Source organism: Typopeltis vanoorti, chromosome 15 (genome assembly GCF_054136105.1).
Source record: "Typopeltis vanoorti isolate ZY-2024b chromosome 15, IOZ_Tvanoo_1.0, whole genome shotgun sequence".
NCBI classification, from domain to species: Eukaryota; Metazoa; Arthropoda; class Arachnida; order Uropygi; family Thelyphonidae; genus Typopeltis; species Typopeltis vanoorti.
This window is the reverse complement of record NC_143563.1, coordinates 23,768,659-23,794,604: the sequence shown is the minus strand read 5'-3', so window position 1 is coordinate 23,794,604 and position 25,946 is coordinate 23,768,659. Positions and strand designations below refer to the sequence as shown.

The 25,946-nt window shown below is 33.6% G+C and overlaps 1 protein-coding gene across 3 annotated transcripts in view; it reads left to right on the top strand.

Moving 5' to 3' along the window:
* Nucleotides 1-21,403: 21,403 nt before the first annotated feature.
* LOC150098504 (uncharacterized) overlaps nt 21,404-25,946 on the top strand; it is a 31,023-nt gene continuing 26,480 nt past the window's right edge. For 2 of the 3 annotated variants that reach the window (XR_016549491.1, XM_090404959.1), the window contains exon 1: nt 25,384-25,495. The gene's annotated coding sequence lies outside the window, so the exon portion shown is untranslated. Of the gene's footprint in view, nt 21,523-25,383; nt 25,496-25,946 lie in introns of those variants that run through there. The other variant, XM_090404961.1, reaches the window with a different exon arrangement.

The following is a 25,946-nucleotide window of genomic DNA, read 5'->3' as shown; positions in this document are numbered from 1 at the left end:
TGTTTAGTTATTTTATAAAGTTTTGAGAATATTACTAATTATTAAATTTAAAATATTTCAGAAATTGTTTATTATTTTATGTATTTATATATGCCTTTATAGTTTTGTTATAGCATCCTTTTTAAATGTTGTTCTATAATTAACATTACTTCATGTGATTATTAAATTGTTTTTGAGGTATTTATCTGGTTATTGTTTAGAATTCTTTACCAATTAACTCAATAAAGAATAGTATCACAGTTTGCAATAAGGATTTCAAGGAATGTTATGCAGTATTCAGCAGTCATAATGTTGCACATTGTTTGTTTTTTAATATTTTAGCAATGACATTTTAATTATATAGGGATGATGAATATTGGGTGTTTGAGGGTGAAGTGTATACCTTAAAGGCAAACTATACATAGCATAGCTTTAACCACCTAACTGGCCATTATGGATATCAGATACACATCCTCATATGCTTCATATCCATATTTCAATGAAATATCAATGGTATTACAGTTTTAATATGCACTTTGCATCCATGATAACCTTGATGTCTGTAGACATCTTGGCTTGTAACTTGGTTAAAGGAATGCAAAGAACTGAACAGGGCTTCTGACCTAATGTCTAATCCTCTCCTTCTCATGGTGCACCCTGTTAAGTATCTACCCGGATACTAAAGAAATGAGGATGGGCTGGTTATTTGGGATTTAGCTGACCAAATTGTATTCTTATTTGTTTAAACCATAATATGAAGTGATGGTACAACATGACAGAATTACATGCAGGCTGGGACACTGCCTGGTTAAACAAAGCCCCCATTGTTTTTGCCAGTGAAACAGAGTGAACAGCAAAAAGTCAGCTACTGGAAGAAATTTGCCCACTCCAAACAAATAAAACACACTCCAACTCAACAACATAAGTTCAGGATTGGTACTATTGACATAAGAAATCTGAATGGCAAAGAAATGGGTGAGGAACTGGATTAGTACCAGATTGATATAATAGGAGTGACCAAAACAAAAAAGACAAAACTTGTGAGATCTTTCTGAGCAATGAATACAAAATAAATTTAGTTTAATCCTTTATCCAAGTGTAAACAAACAAAATTTGCACCTGAAGTTTCTTCAGGACTGAGGCAACTTGTGGTCATAAAGGTGAACCAAGCTCTCATCACTCCTTGTCTTAGTATCTCCCATAATGCAAAGCACATCTCCTTGCAGACATGTATTATGCTATGAATTAAGGGAAGGGCCACTACATAGACTGGTTTTGACCTTCATTGAGGTTTTGTCAGTGGGAGCCAGGCCTAGAGGTAACGATACCAATGTGGAAGCAATGGAGAATCATATTTACCTATATGAGTTGCCAAAAGGTGTCTCACCTTACTATTAAATTACTCTGGATTTAGAAAAAGGTGTTGGAAGTTTTTTCCACTTGGTTAGACTATAATAAATTTAGTGTAATCCTTTATTCAAGTGTGAGCAAACAGTTTGCATCTGAAGTATCTGTGTGTGTGGTAAAGGTGGACCAAGCTATCATCTCTTCTTGTCTTAGATCCCCCATAATGCAAAGCACATCTTGTGGACATGTATAATGCTATGCATTAAGGGAAGGGATACCCCAGACTGCTTTTGACCTTAATTGTGGTCTCACCAGTGGGAACCAGGAGATGTGCTTTGCATTATTGGAGATACTAAGACAAGGAAAGATGAGTACTTGGTCCACTTTTACCATATGTTGACTCAGTCTTGAATATACTTCAGGTGCAAACTTTATTTGCTTATACTTGGATAAAGGATTAACTAAATTTATTATAGTCTAGCCAGGTAGAAAAAACTTTCAACATCTTTCTCTAAATCCAGAGTAATTTAATGATAAGGTGAAACATCTTTTGGCAACTCGTATAGGTAAATATGACTTCTCCATTGCTTCCAAATTGGTATCACCACCTCTGCATCTGGTTCCTACTGACAAGACTTCAATAAAGGTCAAAACCAGTCTGGGTAGTGGCCCTTCCCTTAATGCATAGCATTATACCTGTTTGCAAGCATTATACCTGTTTTGCATTATGGGAGGAGTGATGAGATCTTGGTTCAACTTTACCATGAGTTGCCTCAGTCCTGAAGATACTTCATGTGCACACTTTGTTTGCTTACACTTGGATAAAGGATTAAACTAAATTTAATATATTCTAACCAGCAGAAAAATATTTCCAACAAAATTATTATTATTATTATCATTCATGACACCTCCAAGGAGTCTGATGACTCATTGTGGAATGACACCCACTCTACAACTCTATTTCAACCAATACTACCAATCAACTACATCAGCACCATCTACCACCACAAATAAATTCAAAATGCTATATTCAGGGAATGACAATCAAAGAAAGGAAGGAGTGGCCATATTATTCAACACAAATATAAGAATAATCTTGAATGGCATGTAGAAGTGGATGAATTTTTTGAGGCTTTAGAGAAAGCAACTGACACAATGAAGAAGGAAACGTTGGTCCTTGTTGGATACCTAAATGGCAGAGTAGGAAATGATTGTCAGACATACAAAAATGTTTTGGGAAAATTTGGAGAAAAGAGCAAAGCTAATAATAATGGCAAATAATAATGGATTTCTGCTCAGGGCATGGACTGGTTATTACTAACACAATGTTGCAACATAAAAATGTGCACAAATTCACAGGGAGAGAAGAGGCAACGAATAAGAAAATTCTCATTGACTATGTTATTGTTGATAGTGATGTTTCTCTCTGGTGCAAGACACTAAAGTGTACAGCGCATTTCTAATTGGAAGTGATCACCATTTAGTCTTGAGCAGGATAAAATTGAATTTCATATTGAAACAAAGAATATGTAAGAAAGTTTTAAAGTAAATAAAATTTTAGCAGCTCTCAGATGTGAACTGTAGACTAAAATACACAAACATTATTCAAGAAAAAATGAAAGAGTTTCAGAACAGGAAACAAACCTTGTAGATTCAGTGGCAAGTCTGAAAGAAAACATTGATTGTTTCAGCCAGAGAGGCATGTGGTGAGGTTATCTGTAAGGATAGAAAAATCAGAACGCCGTGGTGGACACAGGAAGTTGAAGAGGCTCTGAAGGATAAAAAAAAAAGCATATCAAAAGTTTCTGGCAAATAAGTCAGCATGAGCTCCAAGAGAATACAGAGACAAATGTAAGAAAACTAAACACTGTGTAAAACTAACTACAGAAACCATGGGAAGACTTTGGTTAGAAAATAGAAAATGAATATCAAGAAATTGTCAAGATATTCTGGAGGTTTGAAGCAGCTCAGAAATGGAGAAAAGAGTGTTGCGAAAGGAATTAGAGATGATAAAAGTGACATGAAAACTGGAGAAAAAAAATTACTTTGAAAAATTGCTAAGTAAAACAATCACTGATAGCACAGTGGTAAGAAACACTGACCAGGCATGCAATTAGGAATACATATCCATATTTGAAGTGGAAAAAGCCATCAAAAGCCTGAAATGTGAAAAGGCAGCTCAAGTACATGATATTCGACCAGATGCTCAAGTATTTAGGTATAAAAGTCTTAGAAGGCCTGGACAGAAGTACAAATTCCAGATAATTGGAGTAGATCTCTCATACTACCGATATATAAAAAGGGAAATAAAACTGAATGTGAGAATTACAGAGGTATTTTCTTATGAATTATTCCTATTATGGTACGATTTATGCAAGTATACTTAAGAAAAGGTTAAGAAGAATTGTAGCAGGGAAGCTTGGTGAAGAACAAGGTGCATTGGTGCCAAATAGAGGCTGCCAGAATCAGATTTTCATATAGTTTGATGACATATAGTTGAGAAATCATGGAAATATAACAAAGATCTATATTTAAGTTTTGTGGATCTGGAAAAGACATGACACCGTGCCAAGAGAGAAGCTATGCAAATGCTACAGTTATATGGTGTCAATGGAAAATTATATCAAGCAATGCTTAGTCTTTATTTGAGTTGCAAGTCAGCAGTTAAAATTGAAGGAAACACAGGAACATGGTTCAATGTTAAATCTGTGTCAGACAAGGATGTAGATTATCCCTTCTGTTATTCATCATTTACATGGATCACATTATGTAGGAAAGTAGTATTAAACCTGATATCAGAAATGGTTAATCTTAATGAATGGGAGAGAATAATAAGACAAAGACAATGAAAATAGGCAGAAGCATTGAAAATATCAACTGCATCGTGAATGGGGAATGTATAGAACAAGTAAAATTCCAGCTACCTACCAGCATATGGAATAAGAGAAAATTAGTCAAAACACTAAGCTGTATAAGACAGTGTTCAAACCAATTTTAACTTATGGATCTGAGGGGAGGGTTAGCAGTAAACCAAAGACTAGAGACCACAGATATGAGAGTCCGGAGGAAGATTAGGGGCACGAACAGATGGAATCAATGGCAATACCATATTAAAAATGAGGACATTATGAAATTACTTGACATTATTAGCATCCTGGAATGTGTTAGCAGAGCTAATCTCAGGTGGTATGGTCACGTAAAACAGAATGGGAGAGAAAAGATTAGAAAAGCAAGTGAGTGTTCTTTGCCAAGTTGGCAGGAAAAAGATCAAGCTATAGGTGGATTGATAGAATAAAAAGTGCCTTAGAAGATAGAAATATAAGATCTGATAATGTAGTCTTGACAAGTAACAGAATTGATTTAGAGGAAAATTGTAGATTGGAAGTTAGTAATGATGTTAGTTTTTCATGTAGTATTATATCCTGTACACCCCTTGAGGGTACATATCAGGAATTTGATGATGAGGGATGATGACTGCATTCAAGTATAATGATGTACATATACCACTGACAACAGCTGTGTAATCCATGATGTGATCTTTGTAATCGAGATATTTTCCTTTCAACTAGCAAACTGAATATTCTACGAAATCTAATAAGAAAATTTCCTTACTTGACATAAACAAATATTATTAAATTGATTTACTGAACTAATTACTGCAAACAAGAGCAGTTTATTTTAAAATGTAGTTAAGAGAGCAAAAGTTTCAAAAAAAAACAGGAAGAAATAGTACATTACTGTTAACCGATAGAAGAAAGTAGTAAACTCTGTAATTCTGTAGTTACTTACTCCATTAGTACCATGGGGTATCGCAATCATTAGGTAATTCGGAAACCATTATTTAAAGACCAAACATCGAATATTTTTGGGCCATTTTGTGTCGCCACTAAGTTAGGACATGGGTCTCGTCAGGATGTGAAATCCATTTCTGGTATAATTGCTAGTTCCATTAAAAATCTTCGAAAAACAGGTAATCGGAAGATGATTTATCGAATGCAGTTAATCAAACAACAATTCATCAAAATAAACCCCGTTTTTTATTTTATTTTCGACAAATCACCGAAAGTTTTCAATGAATTGTTTCATAATTCATCGAGAAGTTATTTTTCTTGCAAAGTCATCATCATCATCATGCATATCAAGTATTTAGGCCTAGCATGGCCTGTTCTGGCCTTAGAAGTCATCATTTAAGAGAACGTCTTGGTTTTCTTTTTCCTAATGGCTTGTGCTTTAAGGCTTGTTTTGGTAATCTTTGTTTTCATTCTTTGAACGTGTTCCATCCATTTATGTTTATCTTTTTTAATTTTTTCTATTACTGGTTCTTGGTTTAATTCTTTCATAATTTCTTCATTTCTTTTGTGATCCAATAGGGTATACTTTGCAGGTTTTCTCACAAACTTCATTTCTACTGTTGTTAATCTTTGTCTTTTTGTTTTATTGTCCAGATTTCACTTCCATACATTAAGACTGGTAGGGCCAATGTATTGTATACTTTTAGTCTGGTTTGTTTTTGAACTAGGTTTGGTTTAAATATAGAGATAATTACACCTGTTATTTTAAAATATTTTGCAATTTTTACATTTATATCTTTTTCATTTTCATATGTGATCATACATCCTAGGTAGTTAAATGAATTCACCTGTTCTAAGATCTTGTTATCTATTACTATTTTAGTTTTTGCAGGATCTTGTCCTTTAAAGGCCATAGTTTTTGATTTTTCTGTTGATATTATCATACCATAATCTTTGCATATTTCATTTAGATCTAAAATAGCTTTCTGTAAGTTATCTTCAGAATTTGTAATTATTATTTGGTTGTCGGCAAAGAGGAGAGTGTTTTAGTTTACAGTAGGAGAAAGTTTAATTCCTTGATGTAAATTTTTATTCCATTTTATTATTATTTCATTTAAGTAGATATTAAGAGTTGCTGAGAGGGGACATCCCTGTCAGACCCTTGGTTTATCTCTCTTGTATATGATAGCTCGTGATTTAATCTTATTTGTATTTGATTATTTTCATATACACTTGTGATAGTTTTTAGGATATTATTTGGTATTTGTCTTTCTTTTAATATGCTAAATAATATGTTTCTTTTAACTTTTTCTTTTCTTGCAAAGTATTGTTTAAAAGTGGTAACAATGCCTATTGTTACTCAAGATACAGACAACATATGCAGGTCATTGAAGCATAATAATTATTTTGTGCAATTTTAGAACATTTTAAGCAAGTGTATATATGCTTCTTTGTGAAAATAGCAATTTATCTGTTGAGAACGAATTTCATTCTAACTATAACACTAGTCAGACTGAACGAAGAATTCAGTGTGGAATTGCTAATATCATTTCAAAACTTTACAAAAATGTTGTAATAATAGTGATCCATTTGGAACTGAATCGTGCAGATAGCTTCTTGTACCAACAATTTCTGTGAATTCTGCTAAATGAGTTTTTCATTATAGCTCCGAATATAGCTGCACTAAAAACTGGAAAGGTTCAACAACTTTTTGTAAAATTTTTCATGTTCAACGTGTATAATTTTAATCAGTTCTCTTCAACTGAAGGTAAGTTAGCAAGCCTAATACGGAGATGGCTGGTCTTTTCCGCCGGGAAACAGGCAAATCATTCCCATAAACACACACATATGCATGCATGAAACAGTTATCAGACAAGAAAGACAATAAGAATCCATAATAGTCTATAATTATTCCCTAGTAAAGTAGCATTGCCACCCCACCAATCATTAGGTTGGGAAGAGCAATAATCATTATTATTGCTACTACTAATAATAATACACCTACTGTTAATAACATTTTTAATTATTCCTTTGATGTAAAGGATTTCTCAGATGATAATAAAATATATAGGAATTCAGTGTAAAATATTCAAAAATTTTAACAAAAAAAATCATCATTCCTGAAGGTTTTTTAATCATGTTTCTGTTATTTCTGATCGACAAGAAGTGCCATATGTCCTTTCTTCTCATAGGTCCTCGTAGACATGTAATTGCAGTTAATAAGGGGTGGGTTAAGCTAAGAATACTGATGAGTATACACATGGGTACATTTCTCGGTTTTGGGAAGGTGAGTGATGCAGTTTGTTATTTAAAAAAAAAACGTTAAAATGTTCTCTTGGAAAATAAAAAATAGCAAGGATGAATAAAGAATAATAATAATAATAATAATAATAATAAAAGCTTTTTATATCTGTTATATTTAGATGAGCAGTAGTTGGAAGTCATATTTCAACTTCTGAAGGATGCCAATGGTTGGCAGACCAAGGCTAGAAAAGACAGCGCTTTCCCATTTTTTTCCCACAACCCAGTCCCATTTTCCTTTGAAAATGGATTAAGGCCGAAACAACTGGCCTAAAATCACTGCATGTGTTTTGCTATTCGGTTCGCTGGTGTTTTGGCAAGACAAAGTTTCAGGGAGGAAAAACCTCCCTCCCTCATATGAGATGGGCTAACTCACTTTCTGTTGAAATGCTCTGATAGACTTGACAACTAGATAAAAGTACGATGCTGAAATCCTTTTCCATAGTTTCATTACACGAGGTGTAGAATTTTTCTCTTCTCAGTTTCTGCTGCAGTTTGGTAGAATATAAGTTTAAAATGGAGTATTTTGTAGTTTACTTTCTAGACAAGATTTTTATTTTATTTATTTATTTATTTTTGAGTTGACAACATGGTTTCATATCATTTGACCAGAAGTTCAAGTCTCCATATGTAAATATCTGTGGCGTAAATAAATATGTTCCACCTAATTGACTTATTTCTATTTCATATTTTCCTTTCAACAATAACATTTGAGTTGAAATTCACATTTTTTGTGCCAATATTAATTACAATCCACTTATATCAAATTCAGACTTCTACAAGAAAACATTGTAGTGGAAGAAAGGTTTTTTCCCTCCCAAAAAGCTTAATATTGGAAATGTTTTACTCATTCCATGTCTTGAAATGTGTGCTTCTAACACTTTCAGCGAAGAGATTAATAATATATATTATTTAAAGATTTGATTTTCTCACTGGATTTACTTTATTTCCACCTTCCGAGGTTCACCTCGTATAAACAATGCAAGTATCTTCTAAACACACTGCTTCTAATAATTTCTGAGCTGCAACCTTCCTAGAAGGAAATGAAGAACGTGCTCAGCCCTTTGATTTTACAGACCTCCAAGCGTGGGATAAAAGGCTTATTCCAATTCCGATACCATAATATTTTATTGTGGGGTTATGCTGTTTACTAGTAAGGTCATAACAGGTTCACGTGTCGCTATCACCAAATTCAAAGTTGTTTTATTAAATACTCCCAGTAATGTAAGCTGAATGTACATGTTCGAATCATTTATCTGTATCGCAGTTTTTGTTTCTTGAAAATAAAACTGATTATTCCTGATTAGATTACTTTTAAGTCAAATTGGTTGGAACGAAAAATTCTTTCTGAGAATTTCCACCACCTATGGTTCAATCTTATTTAGAAAAACTGATGGCAAGCAATTCAAAGTAATGGCAGCTTCAACGAATACCAATCATCAAAACTAGCATTCTTCAGTTCTAGATAAAAGTAAGGAGCTTTGAGACTTTCTTTATTATTGTCTATATCTACATAAACGACCTCTGTGGAATGGAATGGAATTGAAAGGAAACCTAATCAGCTATACTGATAATGCAATTTTCTCATCAAGGGACATGCCAAGCTTAAAACTTACAAAGAATCTGATTTATTAAGCCGGCTGGTTCAGTGAAAACAAAAATCCAAATGAGTGTTCAGAAAACTAAATTTATCCTATTTAAACTGAAAAGTAGAAATTCTGTTAATTAAATATACCACTTCCTTCTACCCCAGAAGTAACTGCATTTGTGAGTCTACAGCTACCACTATCTGAGTATACACGTAAATCATGGGCGTCCGGAGAGGGGACAAACATTGAACTCCCACCCCGGGATCTATTTGAAAATAAACCCCAAAATAAAATAATTAATCCAAATATATTGATGTAATTATTTGTCTCCAAGATTTGCCTCCACCTGGAAAATTTTCTGCAGATGTCCAAACTGACGTAGATGGTAATCTAAAATAGAAAAAGATTATCCAGGCTTTACAACCAAATTAAGGTGCATATTGTATAGGAGGTGTAATATTAAATGCATAGTATTTCATACATTTTTGCAGACTATATATATTATCCACTGGTATACTGCAGAATTCGGTGTGGCATTTGTAGCATAGGGGAGCATTCAAAAATATCCTTGGCAAATTATATAATCCACACAACAGAATATTAAATAAAATCTCATGTTTATTCACACTACAGTTAACTGATCTCATTGACCTGCACCGTTCTCTCAGAGATGAAGAATTTTAATCGGAAATCTATTAAAATTCTTGCAATGCATACATGTATAGAGGAAGAGAATTCATACGTGTTATAGAAGAACACAAACACAGGAAATGTTCTTTGGCCTAAGATTAATCGCTATTGAAAAGACATTCATGATGGAATTGAAAGGAATAAACTTCAGTTTAAAACAGGAGATTGGAACTTTGTATAAAAAAGTAAAATCTTTCTTTGATTCATACCGGGGAAAACGATAATTTCCCGAATGAATACTTTTTCTGATTTCTGTGCATATCATATATGTGCTTAATTAGCTGTTACAATAAATATGTTCTGTTTGCATGCATGCAGCATAGTCTGTGGGAGCAAAGTGTTTTTCCATTAAGTGTACCTTTGGAGTTGTCTCCAATTATACTAATTGTTCTGAAATATAGTACACAAATGTCTGTTTACTGTATTTAGTGTTAAACAAAATCACTTATTTTTCTCAGGTTGGTAAGTTTTTTATAGGTATAGGGCCATTTTTATTCTGGTCTTTTGAAACAACACAATTAGTCAAATTTTATCTATTTCTAGATAAAAATGGATACTTCTGTGTATTATAAGAAATTGTTGATCTACCAGAACACTAGCATATATCAGATATATTTTATTCTTAAGGCAGAAGAGCTGCTGAAACTAAAAAAGAAAGAAAGACTATAGTGATTCCTGTAAATAATTTGTGTTGTTCTCCGAATTAAATTAGTGCATCTATCGGCATGTTTTTAAGCAGTATACCATAAAAATCGGCAATTATTGACAAGCCATTTTTTTTTTTCACCTGTTGCGATATGTAGGGATTATAAAAATCAAATTTAGAAATGAAGTGCATCGGAATCATAGCTTGGTTATTGGCGCCCTTGACAAATTTGTAACTACGCGCCTTCTTTTCATGTGTGCTATTTTTCAGTTAAATATCATGATACTAACACCTTTCTGACACCGGCCCAATCATAGCGTTCCTACCTCTGCATAACGATATATCTCTTAGCTTGATGGGAAAATTTTCTCTTACAATAGTCGAAGTTTCTCATATTACATGTGATATAAACAAGTTAACGAAATAATTTAGTTAGGAAGGATGAACATTGATTTATTTGCCAAGCAACTTTCGTTTGTAGTAACTTCACTTGAAAAGTTTATACACAGGTGAACTGTGCACTACATATTTAATTATCGCCAACACTGCTTAAGTCAGCATGATGAATACATTACAGTGAATGAAAAACCATTGTGAAGTAAATTGATTTTACAATTTGAAGTGTCGTGGTGTTTTTATAAAAGTGGAATGCTCAAAAAACATTTTTTTATACTGAGAGTCTTGGGGGTAGGGGAAGAAAATAAACACAATTGCTTGGCGTGATAGCGAGGAAGAAAAGAAAACATTGCAGAAATAAAGTGAACAAGAAGTTAGGTAGCTCTAACGTAACAACTACTTTCTTGTGATTCATTTTTATCATTTTAGTTGCATTAATTTAATTCTCGGGAATCTTTTTTTTTCCTTCTAACTCTTTAGGAACTATTAAAGTGGATATTATCATCTGCTTACTATATAGACACACAAACTCACAGAGTACCAGTATATATTTTAATTATGACCCTTTCAAAATATAAAATACTATTTTACAAGTTTTTGTACTGTTTTTGAAACAGTACAAAAATTATTTTCATTTTGTATTTTTTTGAATGGGAGGGGAGTTAGAATTTTTCATTTCATTTGAAGTTATATACAGGTCAGGAAAACAATGTTTTTCCACTAGAAGCAGACCAAATACAGCAAGTCAAACTACCTTTTTTGTTTAGAGTTTGTTCTGAAAATATTTCTACCTGCTTTGGAAACCTTCTAACAGCCAATTGCTTTCTTTGCTTGTGAGAAAGACATTATGCCAAAAATGTTATTTACTGTATATATAATATATATTTTAAACTGTTTTATGTTATGTTAATTTATGTTTTAATTTAACAATAACTCAAGAAGATTATAATCACTGAGACTACTGCCTTGGGGCCAATAATCCTTATAGTTATTATTATTTTTATTATACAAACACATGGAGTTAAGAATCATCCTATGAGACAATAGTAAGATGTATTCTAACATAGATAATATTTATCATACCTAATCTTCAATTGGTTCAATTTTTGTGCTCTCACCATCTCATCTGGCAATAAATTCCATTCTCCATGCAAAAGTTATACCACACTCACAGTATGGACACTGGGGTGTTCTTTCACTGGGTAGAGCAGCGAGGAGTGAGACAAGGGGCCATCGCTGGAAGTTACGAAAGGAAACTGAGTAAGAGGGTGAGGAGCGTTTTCTTTGCATGGAGGGTGGTTGAGCAGTGGAATGCATTGCCTGATAGTGGTGAGAGCAAGAACGGTCAATGTGTTCAAGGAGTGGTATGATAAAATTTGTTTCCTAGGAAGGACCTCCCACTAAGAGGCTTGAATAATAATTTTTATGAGGCAGAACCATTACTGTTAATCATTTCCTCTGTTATTCTGAACACTTGAACACTGCACTTAAAACTTCACTAATTCTTCACAATGAAATTAAATTTCACTGGTCAATAATTAACTGTAAAATTAACTTCTTGAATATTCAAAATGAATGTTGCTGCTACTGTACGTTCACATATATCATAGGCAGACCACTCGATCTTTTAAGCCTTGTGCTCTTGTTGTTCATGGTGATGCACTTTCAGTAGAAGTGGAATTGATATTCTTTCCACTAAGCAGGACACTGAAAAGTTAGTGTCATGAAACTGGGAAATTCGATAACATCCCATGAGCACCTGAAAAGAACGATGTATTTCAGAATGGACTAACAGATAATCTTTTGTTGTTTTGCAAAATGGGTACTGTAGTGTAGTTATTAATTCTCGTGATGTATAAAATAATTAATGAAATAAAAAGAAATGAGGTAAGAATTATTTAAAAAAAAAAAAAAAAAGAACAGATAGTATTTGATCATGAGATTAGTAGAAGACATTATTTCCCTATGAAACTTCCAGTGAGTAAGAGGGTGAGGACAGTCAGGAATACATATCCATACTTGAAGTAGAAAAAGCCATCAAAGGCTTGAAATGTGGAAAGGCAGCAGGAGTAGATGATATTCGACCAGAAATGCTGAAATATGGTGGTATAAAAGTCTTACAGTGGCTGCACTGCATAGTTTAGAAGGCCTGGACAGAGGGACGAATTCCAGATGATTGGAGTAGAGCTCTAATAGTACCCATATATATATAAAAAGGGAAATAAAACTGAATGTGAGAATTGCAGAGGTATTTCCCTACTGAGTGTTCCTGGCAAGATCTATGCAAGCATACTTGAGAAACGGTTGAGAAGAATTGTGGAAGAAAAGCTTGAAGAACAAGCTGAATTCAGGCCAAATAGAAGCTGTCAGGATCAGATCTTCACTTTACGACAAATAGTCGAGATAGCATGGGAATATAACAAAGATCTGTATTTAAGTTTTGTCGATCTGGAAAAGTATTATGACAAGGTGCCAAGAGAGAAGCTATTGCCAAGAGAGACCAAGATATAGGTGGATTGATATGGTACAAAGTGCCTTAGACGATAGAAATATAAGATCTGATAATGATGGAGTCTTGACAAGTAACAGACTGATTTGGAGGAAAATTGTAGATAGGAAGTTAATAATGACGTAAAGTTTTCATGTAAAATACTATCATATCCTGTACACCCCTTGAGGGTACATGTCACGAATTTGATGATGTGTACGAGGTAATATGTGATTGTATTACATACTGAACTGATATGTTACTGGCCATATCTTGCATTTTGGTATTCTAAAGCTATCACATTTCAATCTTCCTGTCTTTTTTTCGTTTTTTTTATATCAACACATGGTCTACTCCCATTATGTTTGAATATTATGCCATCTTGGACAGTGGTGTAGCTAGAGCTTTTGCCGCCCCTCTCAATACACACCGAAAATACTACAAAAAGTCAAAACGACGTAGAGGGAGATAAATTAAAACGCTATGTTTATTTTTGAAGTAAAATTTTAACTTAAACCTTCTAAAATGTTATTTTTATTGCTTCTCTGTTAGCAAAATTGATTTCATAGTAATGCAGGTAATTCTTAATGTTATTTTGAAAAACTCCTCTCACAAGTAGCAACACTTACAACAATGGTGAGGAAAATTCGCTGTAGTATTATAAAGTTGGAACTGAGTTCTTGAGACTGCGTTTTAGAATTAACTGGAAAAAGTTGTTCAAAAAATGTTCAAAGTACTGCTCCCCCCCCCCCTCTAGCTACGCCTCTGATCTTGGATTACCAGTGTTCTTCGAGTGTTAAAAGCAAATGCTTTATAAATATCATATTAGTAGTCCTTGACAATATTGGAAAAAATAATTATTTTTAATCCTTTTCCGGTGCTGTTTCACTTCATTAAACATATAACATGGGCCTTGGTAATCGGTTTTAAAACTAGAATAATACAAGGTGTTGGAAATTTTTTTTTCTCACTAAGTTAGACTATTTAATTTAATCCTTTATCCAATCGTAAGCAAATAAAATTTGCAACTGAAATATCTTCAGGACTGAGGCAACTCTTGGAGAAGGTGGACCAAGCTCCATCATTATGGGGGATAAAATGTCTCCCATAATGCAAAGCACATCTTGGGGACATGATGTGCTTTGCATTATGGGAGATATTTTATTCTACCGCCCTGGGTCTGGCTCCAATTGATGAGACCTTAACAAATGTTGAAACCAGTCAGGATAATGGCCCTTCCCTTAATTTATAGCATTGTACATGTCCACAAGGAGATGTGCTTTGCATTATGGGAGATACTAAGACAAGGAGTGGTGAGAGCTTGGTCTACCTTTACCACGAGTTGCCTCAGTCCTGAAGATACTTCAGGTGCAAACTGTGTTTACTTACACTTGGATAAAGGATTAAACTAAATTTATTATTGAATAATGCAAATACAAGAATTATACAAAGAGTCCTGTTAAATAATTAACTTTTAATGATAAAATTTTCGCCTATGTACAGGTAACAAACTCCTAATCATATAAAAGAAATAAATGACGGAGTAGCCATAGATTCAACACTAATATGAGGCTAATCTTTATGAATGGCAGCTAGTCTCAAAGAGAGTGATGTGGGCAAATATCAGAATGGGGAACTGGACAATGAGGTTTATTTGTGCCCTGTGGTCCCACAGAACGTTTTACGATGTGGAATTCGAGGAATTTCTTTAGAAAAAGCGACTGACAATAAAAAAAGGAGAAAATTGATCCCTTTTGGAGATCTAAATAGCAGAGTAGGAAATGATTGTCAGACACAAAAATCTTTTGGGAAAATTTAGAGAAAATAGCAAAGCTAGTAATAATAGCTGCTGCATTTCTGCTCAGGACATGGACTGGTTATTACTAACACAATGTTATAAAGATGTGCACAAATTCATAAGAGACAAGGAATAAAAAAAAAGTCTGATTGACTATATATATATATTTTATTGTCGATAGTGATGCTTTCTCCCTGGTGCAGGACACCAGAGTGGACAGAGGATTTGGAATTGATCACCATTTAGTTTTAGTAGAATATAATTGAATTTCATATTGAAAAGGAGAACATGTAAGAAAGTTTTAAAGCGAATAAAAGTTGAGCAGCTCTCAGATGTGAACTATACACTAAAATATATAAGCATTATTTTTAAAAAAATGAAAGTTTGACAGCACAAACAAAACCTTGCCGATTCTGTTTGTTTGCATAAATAGAAAACTCAGAACTCCATGGTGGACACGGGAAGTTAAAGAGGCAGGAGGAAAAGAAGAAAGGATATAAGAAGTTCCTGGCAAATAAATCGGGTTGTGCTCTTAGAGAATAAAGAGACAAGTGTAAGAAAGCTAAACAAAAGTCATGGGAAAACTTTGGAAAGAACATAGAAAATAAATATTAAGAAGGTGGCAAGATATTCTGGAGGTTCTTGAAGAAGCTCAGAAATGGAAGGAGTTGTGTAAAAGGAATTAGAAATGATAAAGGTGACATGTAAACGTTAGTATGGAATAATTACTTTGAAAAAGGAAAAGTTGGAGTACGAACGAAACAAGCAGTGATGATAGCACAATTGCAAAAAAAAACACTCCATAGGCATGCAGTCACGAATACATATCTCACTTGAAGCAGAAAAAGCCATCAAAAGCTGAAATGTGGAAAGGCAACAGAAGTAGATGATATTCGACCAGAAATGTTCAAGTATGGAGGTATAAATGTCTTACAGGCTGCACTGATAGTTCAGAAGGATGAATTCCAGATGATTGGAATAGAGCTCTCATAGTACACATATATAAAAAGGGAAATAAAAAAAAATGTGAGAATTAGAGACATACCTGTACTGAGTGTTCCTGGTAAGATTTATGCAAGTATACTTGGTGAAGAGCAAGCTGCGTTCGGGCCAAATAGAAGCTGTCAGGATCAGATTTTTCACTTTACAACACAGTTGAGAAATCATGGGAATACACATAGATCTGTGTTTAAATTTTGTAGATCTGGAAAGGACATATGACAGTTCAAAGAGAAGAGTTATTTTATTCAAAATGCTACAGTTACATGGCTTTAGTGGGGCATTTTGTCAAGTTAGCATTTAGAATTTAAGGAAGTACAGGGAAGATGGTTTAATGTTAAATCTGGTATCTGACGAGGATGTATATAATCCCCCCCCTGTTATTTATTATCTGTATATGGATCATATAAAGTCAAGTGGTATTAAAGCTGATATCAAAATTGGAGATGTTGATGTCAGCTTTATGCAGACGATGTTATACTTCTAATAAATCCGGTACAACTCTGCAAGATTCCCTGACTGCATTGACTACTGTTGAAATAGATATGAAGGTCAGCAATGACAAAGACAATGAAAATAGGCAGAAGCAGTGAAAATATCAACTGCATAGTGAATGGGGAACGTATAGAGCAAGGAAAACATTTCAGCTGCTAAAGCACGATTTTTAGTGAAGATTGTAAATTAAATATGGGAATATACAACATCATCAGCAAAGCTGGTATGTTAGGAAGTCAACTGAATACGTTTATTTATATATGCGATAAGAAAAAATTTTAACTTATGGATCCGAGAGCTGGGTCAGAAGTAAAACACTTGACTAAAGATTAGAGACCACATATATGAGAGTCCTGAAAAGGATAAGGGGCATGAACATATGGTATCATTAGCAATAGCATATTAAAAATGAGGATATTAGGAAATAACTTGATATTGTCAGCATCCAGGAATGTGTTAGCAGAGCTTATCTCAGGTGGTATGGTCACTTAAACAGAATGGGCGAGGAAAGATTAGCAAAACAAGTGTTCCCTGCCCAGTTAGCAGGAAAAAGACCCAGAGGAAGTTCAAGATATATGTGGATTGATACAGTAAATAGTGCCTTAGGAGATAGAAATATAAGATCTGATAATGTTGGAGACTTGACAGGTAATAGACTGTTTTGGAGGGAAAATGTAGATGGGAAGTTAGTAATGTAAATTTTTCATGTACTATCATATGCTGTACACATCTTGAAGATACATATCAGGAATTTGATGATGATGATGAATAAACAATTTAAAGAATGTTAGCATACTGATGAAGTGGTATCTCACATGAAGGAGAAAATATAGGCCATCAGTTTACGTTTCCCCAATGAAAGGCAAATTTCACAAGGTTCCTTATTAAGACATTCCATAAAGAATATCCAGTAGAAATTCAATCATACTTTACAAAGTACAGGGTTCCAGAGAACCCTGTACTTTGTAAAGATGTAGTGTTCATCAAGGCTAGATTTTTCAGGCTAATGATATGTGATGTAAGATTTATGTTTCTAACAACAGTAAATGCATGGTGTCTCAATTATTCTTTGAATGCCAAGTGAAGGTCTCCGACAAGAATTCATAATCCCAACTATGAAATTTCGAGGTAGCAGTTTTGGTATGGTCTTGTTTTCCCTGATATGGTCTCGAATTTCTGCTGGTGGCATGACCAACGAAAACTGAGAGTTAACTGGACAATGCAATGCTTCCTTCTTTGAGGGGTTTCTCTTTCAACAAGACAGTGTATAGTATCAAATGGCTGCAGTAGAGTTGCCACCTGTCCCGAATTTTAAGAAAATTTTCAGCATCCCGAATTACATCTAAGCAGGACAACTTATATATTTAAAATACAAATATTATTAAATCATTAATACCGGTACCAATGTATTCAATATTTTAATTTTTTATAAGGTTAGAATTACATATTCAACTTTGACTTTCTCATTTTATACATTTAGAGGAGAGGAAGATTTTCATATTCGATCAGTGTGTCCCTCTTTGGACATACCAAAAGGTGACAATCCTAGGCTGCAACTGCTGTTATTAGATGGTTTTTGATCATGAGAGAGTCACCACACTTGATTAACCACCACATAACCTAATATCAGCTTTATTGAACATCTGTGAAATGAATTGGAGCTTTGGATGCAGTGAAGAGATGTCCACACCACAAAGTCCTGGAATGCATTACATGCTGAAAGGAAGAATGGTCCAATATTCAATTGATTAGTATCATACACTTGTGGAAAGAATGCCCTATTGTTACACCCTGATATCTTAGGAATGTAAAATTCTCAGCTATCATGGTGTAACATGAAGTGCAAATACAAAAAACAAAAAACCCTGCATCAAAGCTAATTTAAATGAATTATTTAAAAGAAAAAGGAAATATTCTTGCATCCAATAAAATATATATAAAATAAAGGTGTTTGGTTGAATTAACTAACAAAAGGAAAGAATATATTAATGTTGTAATATGATATAAAAGAGAAAATTTATCTAAGTAAGACAGAAAAGGATTAGTCATAAGAAATGGTGTGTGAGAGGCTAGAGATTAAAATATTAAATGAATTCATAGAAAAATTTTGGAAAGGGGATTAAGTTAGAGGCTAGCGGAAGAAAAACAACAGACTATCGCTCAGGGCCGATTCCCGGATTGAGACATCGTTTGGCTCGCCGACCAAAGGACGTTTGGCAGAAAAACGCCACCCTAATTGGTCGGTGAAGTAAAATCAAGAAGGGGGGGAGAAAAAAAGTTTAAAAAGGTGCCGTTAGGGGAGCAGGTATAAAAGGGTTGGACCCCCCCCCCGAGGCTTTTTGGTTTTTGTTTTGGTTCTGTTCCCAAGGAGTTCTCTACGAGCTCTGTGGCATAGGTTTCACGCGGTTTTCCTGAGTGGAGATTGGGGTTATATCTCCGTCGTCACAACATGGAAACAAAAGTGAGCGGGATATCGATTCCGGATTTCCTATGTGAGAAGCGAAGAATGCCATAGAGTCAAAGAAAAGGAAACATCATACTTATCTACTTATCTACTTATCAAATAATCTACTTCAGTGACAACCACGAGAAAGGGAAAGCTATAAAGATATCGATATCCACGTCGCGAGTCGCACAGCCGTCATATAGATGATTCAAAGTGTGTCCTGAATTACGAAAGTTTAAGACCGTGTAAGCATAGTTCAACTCCAAAAGGAACGTAGGAGTAGCAGATTATCGGAGAGGTTATGCCAAGCTAGTTCAATCAGAAGAAGGTAAAGGCCCATATGAAAAACTCAAGAAAGAAAGGTGCTGTAAAATATATCTAATGTTAACTAAAATTTGTCTGTAATAAGTATCATTATTCTAATACGGAACTGTTGAAGTGACCAAGGAAAATTTACACTAGGACTTTAGTATCTGACAGAATATATTAAAAGTAAGCTGGCTAGCGTTAATGTTATGTGAATAATTAAGTGTCCTGAGAATTTTGCATGTCTATTGTAATGTATAGGAAAGTTAAAAATGTCATAGTTATATGTTAGTGCAGTAAATGGTTTAGTTAATCTACTTAAGTTTGAATAGTTAAATAGTGTGAATTAATCTTATTTGTCCAGGTCAAGTGAATTTATGTGTTGAATTGTTATGGCGGCATGATCGTAATACTCATTGTAGGATCATAGCCTAATTACTTGTGATAAGCTAATGTTAGTTTGTAAGTACTTAGTGTAGCATTAAATTGAGTAATCACAAAAATTGAATTGTACCATGTTAAGGAATTTAATAAACCTTTGTTCAATGATAAAAGAGTTATCTGAAATTGCTGTCCAATGCACCACTTGAAAAATACGAACCTAATCACGCGGGAAGTTAATGTTAAGAAACGAGATAAAGTGTCACGAACTGCAACATTGTTTCACTTTCAGACATATTTTAGATCTTTCTCCTTGTTTTTGTATATAATATCTCAAACTAAATATCCCAAAAGGCGTAGTATAAATACAAATATTAGGGGTACTAAGGGGAGAAATAAATTAAGTATTAGTAAAAATTTTGGTGATATCTCGTGCGTAGATAATAGTTGAACATAGATAAAGGGGAAATAACTAGATAGAATAAAAATCATAAATTGGGACACAACACTATGCATTCATAGCAGTGAAAGCAAGTCCTATATCTTCTTATGGTGGATGCCATGTCTCTTTATTCCTCACACGATGTTCTCTGTTGACTTCTTTCCAAGCAGTGTATATTTCTATCGATGCATGTATGAGGTGAAAGAAAACAAAAACCTCCATGTCCTAGGAGTAATTCGAACCGCAGCAATTTGGTAGGAGAGTGGATATGCTAACCATCCGAATAATCATGCAGGCATGTCTAGTTAGTAAAGTTGTAGGGTGAAAATTAACAGAAATTACGTAAGTAAAATCTGTATTGTTTTAATTAAAATCTCCTTCGCCCTTATACTGATATAAAAATAGACGTGTTTTGAAACAGTGCATACAAACCCGTAAGGTTTGTTTTTATTTCTATATTCCCATAATGATAATGTTAAACAAACATGAAATTAGGAATTTTAAATCTTTGCTATCTTTATTGAAGTGTTATTTCTTATCAGGCCATTTTTACCAACAAAATATATAAAATGACATAAAGTGTAACAAAAGAGTTAAAAATCCTCAAAGATGGTGTCCATAACCAGAAATGGAAGGGATTTTTCCTGCTTCGAATTCAGAATAATTAAATTAAAAGGTGATTTACAATAAGAAATAAATAAATAAAAATTTCCTATTTATATTACAGCAATAAAAAGTATTTACTGTGTATTTCGAATAAATGGTAAGTTAAATAAATAAATAAATGAAACTATATTATTTTAATCATTAAATGTGGGTAAACTTTCGCTTTTGCTACTGCCATTTATAGGAAATCGGCAGACTACTGATCACTCTCCCCAATGAACTTGATAAGGTTTGCAATCTCTCTCTTCAGGAAACACATTAACAGATTTCTGTTTATGTGTTTTTCGAAGAACTAGACTAATTTCTTTTTTGGAAAATGTATGGGTAAAGCAACGGTAATCAGACTGTGTTGCAACAGTGCACCTTCTTGAAGGGCGCTGAAGTGAGTACAAAGAAATAAAACTAAAACACATTTTAATTTTAGCGTTTATTAAATTTGGATATGCACTAAATATATTGTAATAAATATACTGCGACTTTTAATAACATTTAGCAAATAATGCAAGTTGTTTTTCGCTATATGTAGTACAGAACTGATGGAAGCACTAAAAAAGCCGGGTGTTAGCCCAAGATTTAGCGTTACAGAGGGCGCCCTTGCACTTCCGACTTTTTTTTTTTTTTTTTTTTTTACATGCAGTGTTCAATCGCCATTTAGTAAGTGCGGCATGCGCATGTGCTTGGCGTAAGCTCTGTGTTTGTAAATAACCGAATTGTTGATTACTAAATAAATATACAGTGAATGTGTAGTTAATTCACACTGAGGTAAGTAGATTCAAAATTTAACCGAAGGCTTTACTATGTATTTCTTTAAGTATTTATTTTTTTATTTCTTACCAATTTTTTTGTTCTATAGACTATTTCAGCATGGAACTTCTACAACTGAATTATAAATAATTACTTTAATTTTCTACTGGTTTGAAAGTTTCGCAGGCAGTATTCAATACTTCATTTTACCGTTTTATAAAAGAATTAGACAATAATATTTTTAATATGATTGAATTAATGCGGGATTATTTCTTTGCAAACTACAATCATTTGTTTAGCTGTCTGCTGATATTATACCAAATTTTACGAATTCTATTCTATGTTTTCACTATAAAAAAAAAACCCAGAGGCGTAGCTAGGAGGGGGCGGCACTTTGAACCTTTTTGAACTTTTGCAGTTAACTCTAAAATACAGTTTCGAGAACTCATTTCCAAATATTGTAATACTACTAAATTTTCCCTACAATTGCTGTAACTGTTGCTAGTTATGGGAGGAGCTTTTCTAAATAAAATTGATTAAGAATTACATACATTACAATGAAATAGACTTCGCCAATGTCATCGACGATTTTGCTATAGAAAAGCAAGAAAAATAACATTTTAGAATGTTGAAATTAAAGTTTCACTTCAAAAATAAAGATGGTGTTTTAATTTATTTCCCTATACGTCGATTTGACTTTTTGTAGTATTTCTGTTGTCTTTTGAGAGGGGCGGAAAACTCAGGGATCGCCCCCTGGCGGTAAGATCTCTAGCTACACCACTGATAAAAACCATTTACATGTATGCAAAAAAAAAAAAAAAGTTCAGTGGTGTTAGATTTTTTTTTTTTTTTTTAAATTTCAAATATGACGTCTTTTACTGCTGCTTGAAATAACTTTTGTTCAGAAATATTAGACAATAATCTTCTCGGCTGGAGGTCAAGGTTTAGATTACTTTCGATGCTATTGAGAAAAAAAAGACCAGTTCGTTTGAAGTCACACTACAGAGCCTTCAGCAGTAGTGCATAATACATCAACAATGTCTTGTTTTGTTTTCAGTTATATTCTGAATAAAAATACCGAGATTGCTTTTACACTCTAATACAATATTTATGTCAAAATAATTTCTTAATTTAAAATAATCACAATTTCACTTTTATCAACGAAGACTTATAAATTATTTTGATTCAGTTAATTAACAAAGAAAGATTTTAATTTAAAAAATTGGTGCACATGTGTTACATAAGAGTTGATTAATTGATGGGGGTTGGGGGTAAGAGAACTCACTTGTTCATCATATGTTTGAAATTATTTATTTCCTAAACCGTTCACAAGAGAATTGTAACAAACGTAAATCACTTGCGGATCACGATCATATATTTCAATGTAAAATTGTACTAAAAGTATAACTACTTTTCCACATATCTAAAACTGGCAAGAAATGTCTTTTCCAAATATGTTGGGATTTCTGTTTACTAAAAAAATGCCAGATAATGATTATAATAATAAACAAAAAATATGCAGTATTTTCTTTTTCATTGAGTGAAGATTTCAGAATAAAGTGTTTTATAATGTACTTTCTTGTGGGTTTTTTGAACAGAAACTGCACGTGATTATTTTCTAACTGTTTTTGTCAACTGAACATCGGAAATAATGAGAATGACTAACTGTAGAGGATTTCAAACGTTTTTGAGCTCTTGACTTAGAAGAGTGAACGGGTTACCTGGAGTTTCCTCCATTAAGAAATTCCAAGTCAACATTTTTTATTTCAAAGCATAAGAGTACGACTAGGAATTGCGTATTTTTTCGTATAAACTCATATATATATATATATCGTATAGAGCAATCCCTCGATTAGTGCGCCTAATGCGTTCTTTAAAACAGGCGCCTTAATCGAAAACGCACTAATCGAATATAATAACCTATGGGAAAATATATAATTCGTTCCTCAGATTTCTTTTTTGACCCCTAATTTTTTTAATAAAAGAATTAGGGTATGTCTCAGGGTCTAGTTAAAGGAAAGCCATGAAGCCGAAAGACAGTAAAACATATTCAGAATATAAATTTATTATTCTACTTCTTAACAAAGAATTGAGCTAACGTAGTTTGGCGGGCATTTTATTTCTTTTTTTCATGCAGCCGAAGGTATGGCCCTATTGCCTCTGTTACTCTTCTGCAAATTTTACTGCTTCTCTCTTCATCAGGGTCAGCCTCTGAGCATTGCTGCTTAAAAACTTCGCTTGTACGAAAAATATTTTCAAATTGTTTCTGTGAAATCTCTTTTGGCAGACTATCAGTGGTGAAATTTTCTTCATATTCTTCGGAATGTTCCCGCTGTGCATCTACAGGGTGTTCGGGATAAATTTGACATATTTATAATTAATTATATTTTTCCGTAAGTTACATGTATTAACACACACTTCTCTTCATTTAAAAGTTTGGACCCTTCTTCATTCATATACAAGATGTCAGAAAGGATGGATAAATGGAACCCACCTGAATCATGGAAGAGAATAACTTGTATCATGATGATTCGTGCCCGCCATCAAAATAAGGATATTACGACTGCTGCCCAATGCTCCCTGAATACAGTAAAAACAATCAGGCATGAACTAGAGACTTGCAATGGTGACTACGAGGATGTAGCAAGAAGAAAGATCCCTAGCAGACGATCTGATTGCGTTCGTACAGCAGAATTCCTCGCAAATCTGCAGGAACAGGTGTTGAAGAACCCTGGCATTGGAATTCGGGCTTTGTTCGTGGAGTTGCTAACTGTAGTCAAGCCCTGGATAACAAGGGTAGCCAATGGTAGGCCGTATGTATGGCAGCAGGATTCGGCCCCTTGCCACACCTCTGGGAAAAGTCAAAAATGGTTGTCTGAAAATTTCTACGACTTCACCAGTCCAAATGTTTGGCCTCCAAACTCCCCAGACCTTAACCCCATGGATTATTTTGTATGGGGCGCAGTTAAAAAAGACACCAATCGCACTTCCAGTAATACAAAAGCCCAGTTAATGGATAAAATTAAAACAGTTTTTGCGGCCCTTCCCAGGGAGACTGTAGCATCAGCTTGTTCGAGGTTCCGAAGCAGAATTGAAGCTGTGATCGATGCTAATGGTGGTTATTTTGAGTAAATCTTGTTGATAGTATTGTAATTAACTCTGCCTGTAATGTTTTTTTGTCAATTCATTAAATTTAATAGATACAAAGAAGATTTTCTTTTTCCTTACGAAACTGTCAAATTTATCCCCAACACCCTGTAAATTTAGCAGGTCGGAATCACTCAATTCTTCAGAATGAGATTTAATTAACTCTTGGATGTTATCATTGAAGGGGAGAAAGAATGAAGGACGTACGAATTGGTCGGCAACACGCGAAATCACGTGCTTTATAGATAAAATTTCCCAATTGTTATACAAGCAAAACTACAACGATCGTAAAAGAAGTTAATTTTCCGACGTGTAATAATAAACAACTCATCCCAGAAGACGGATTGATTACCCTGTTATCAGAATGGATTCTCCTTTTTGTACATGCGCAGAAGTGTCGAAGGGTCTCGAATCTGTGGGCATACTATAGCAGACGACAGAAATTTTGGCAGTAAAAATTTGGAACATAGTGTAGTATGCCATTAAAAATAACTTTGTAAAATGTTTTAAATCGGTAACTAAATTATTTCATCCTTGTGAGTGACTTTTTTAAATAATTAGCCATAAAAATGTATAGATGGAAAATGTTTAAAATCTGTAACATTTATTTTTAAGATGTATATAGGCGCACTAATCTAATTTGGGTATCGAAAAAAAAAAAAAATGACGCACTAATCAGGGGGCGCATTAATCGTGAGATTCCTGTATACTTATCTACATACTCATTTCGGAAAATGTTACAGAAAATATTGTTGAAATTATTCTTGTGCTAATTTCTGCGCTTATGTTAAATAATTCTTTTTAAATATTCTGAAAAATATGCTTTCAAGCAAAATTTATTGCAGTAAGGTTTGAACATTACTTTTTATTTTACCTTATACTGCTATGATGTATTAAAATATCCATGTCACGTTTTTATGCTTACAGATTTAGATATACTACTGCTGTTTGAGAACACTCTTTCTGCTTTTATGAACAATATATGCTAAATTGCAATACATTTTTATTTCAAGGCAGAATTTTAAAATATCGCAAAATTACATTCAGTACTATTTCAAATGAACTCTCAGTTGAAAAATGAAACAAATTATTATAATTATTTGTACACTGCTGATTTAAATAATAATATTTCTGTTCCTTTACTGTTGTAAAATAATCTTTGAGTGGAAGGATCATAAATATATATATATGATGAAATTATCTGAGACATGGCCTTCTATAAGGAATTTAATTAAACTTTTCTGTTTTGAAGTATTCTACCCCCACCCTTCAGGTACTATGACTGCTCATAGTAA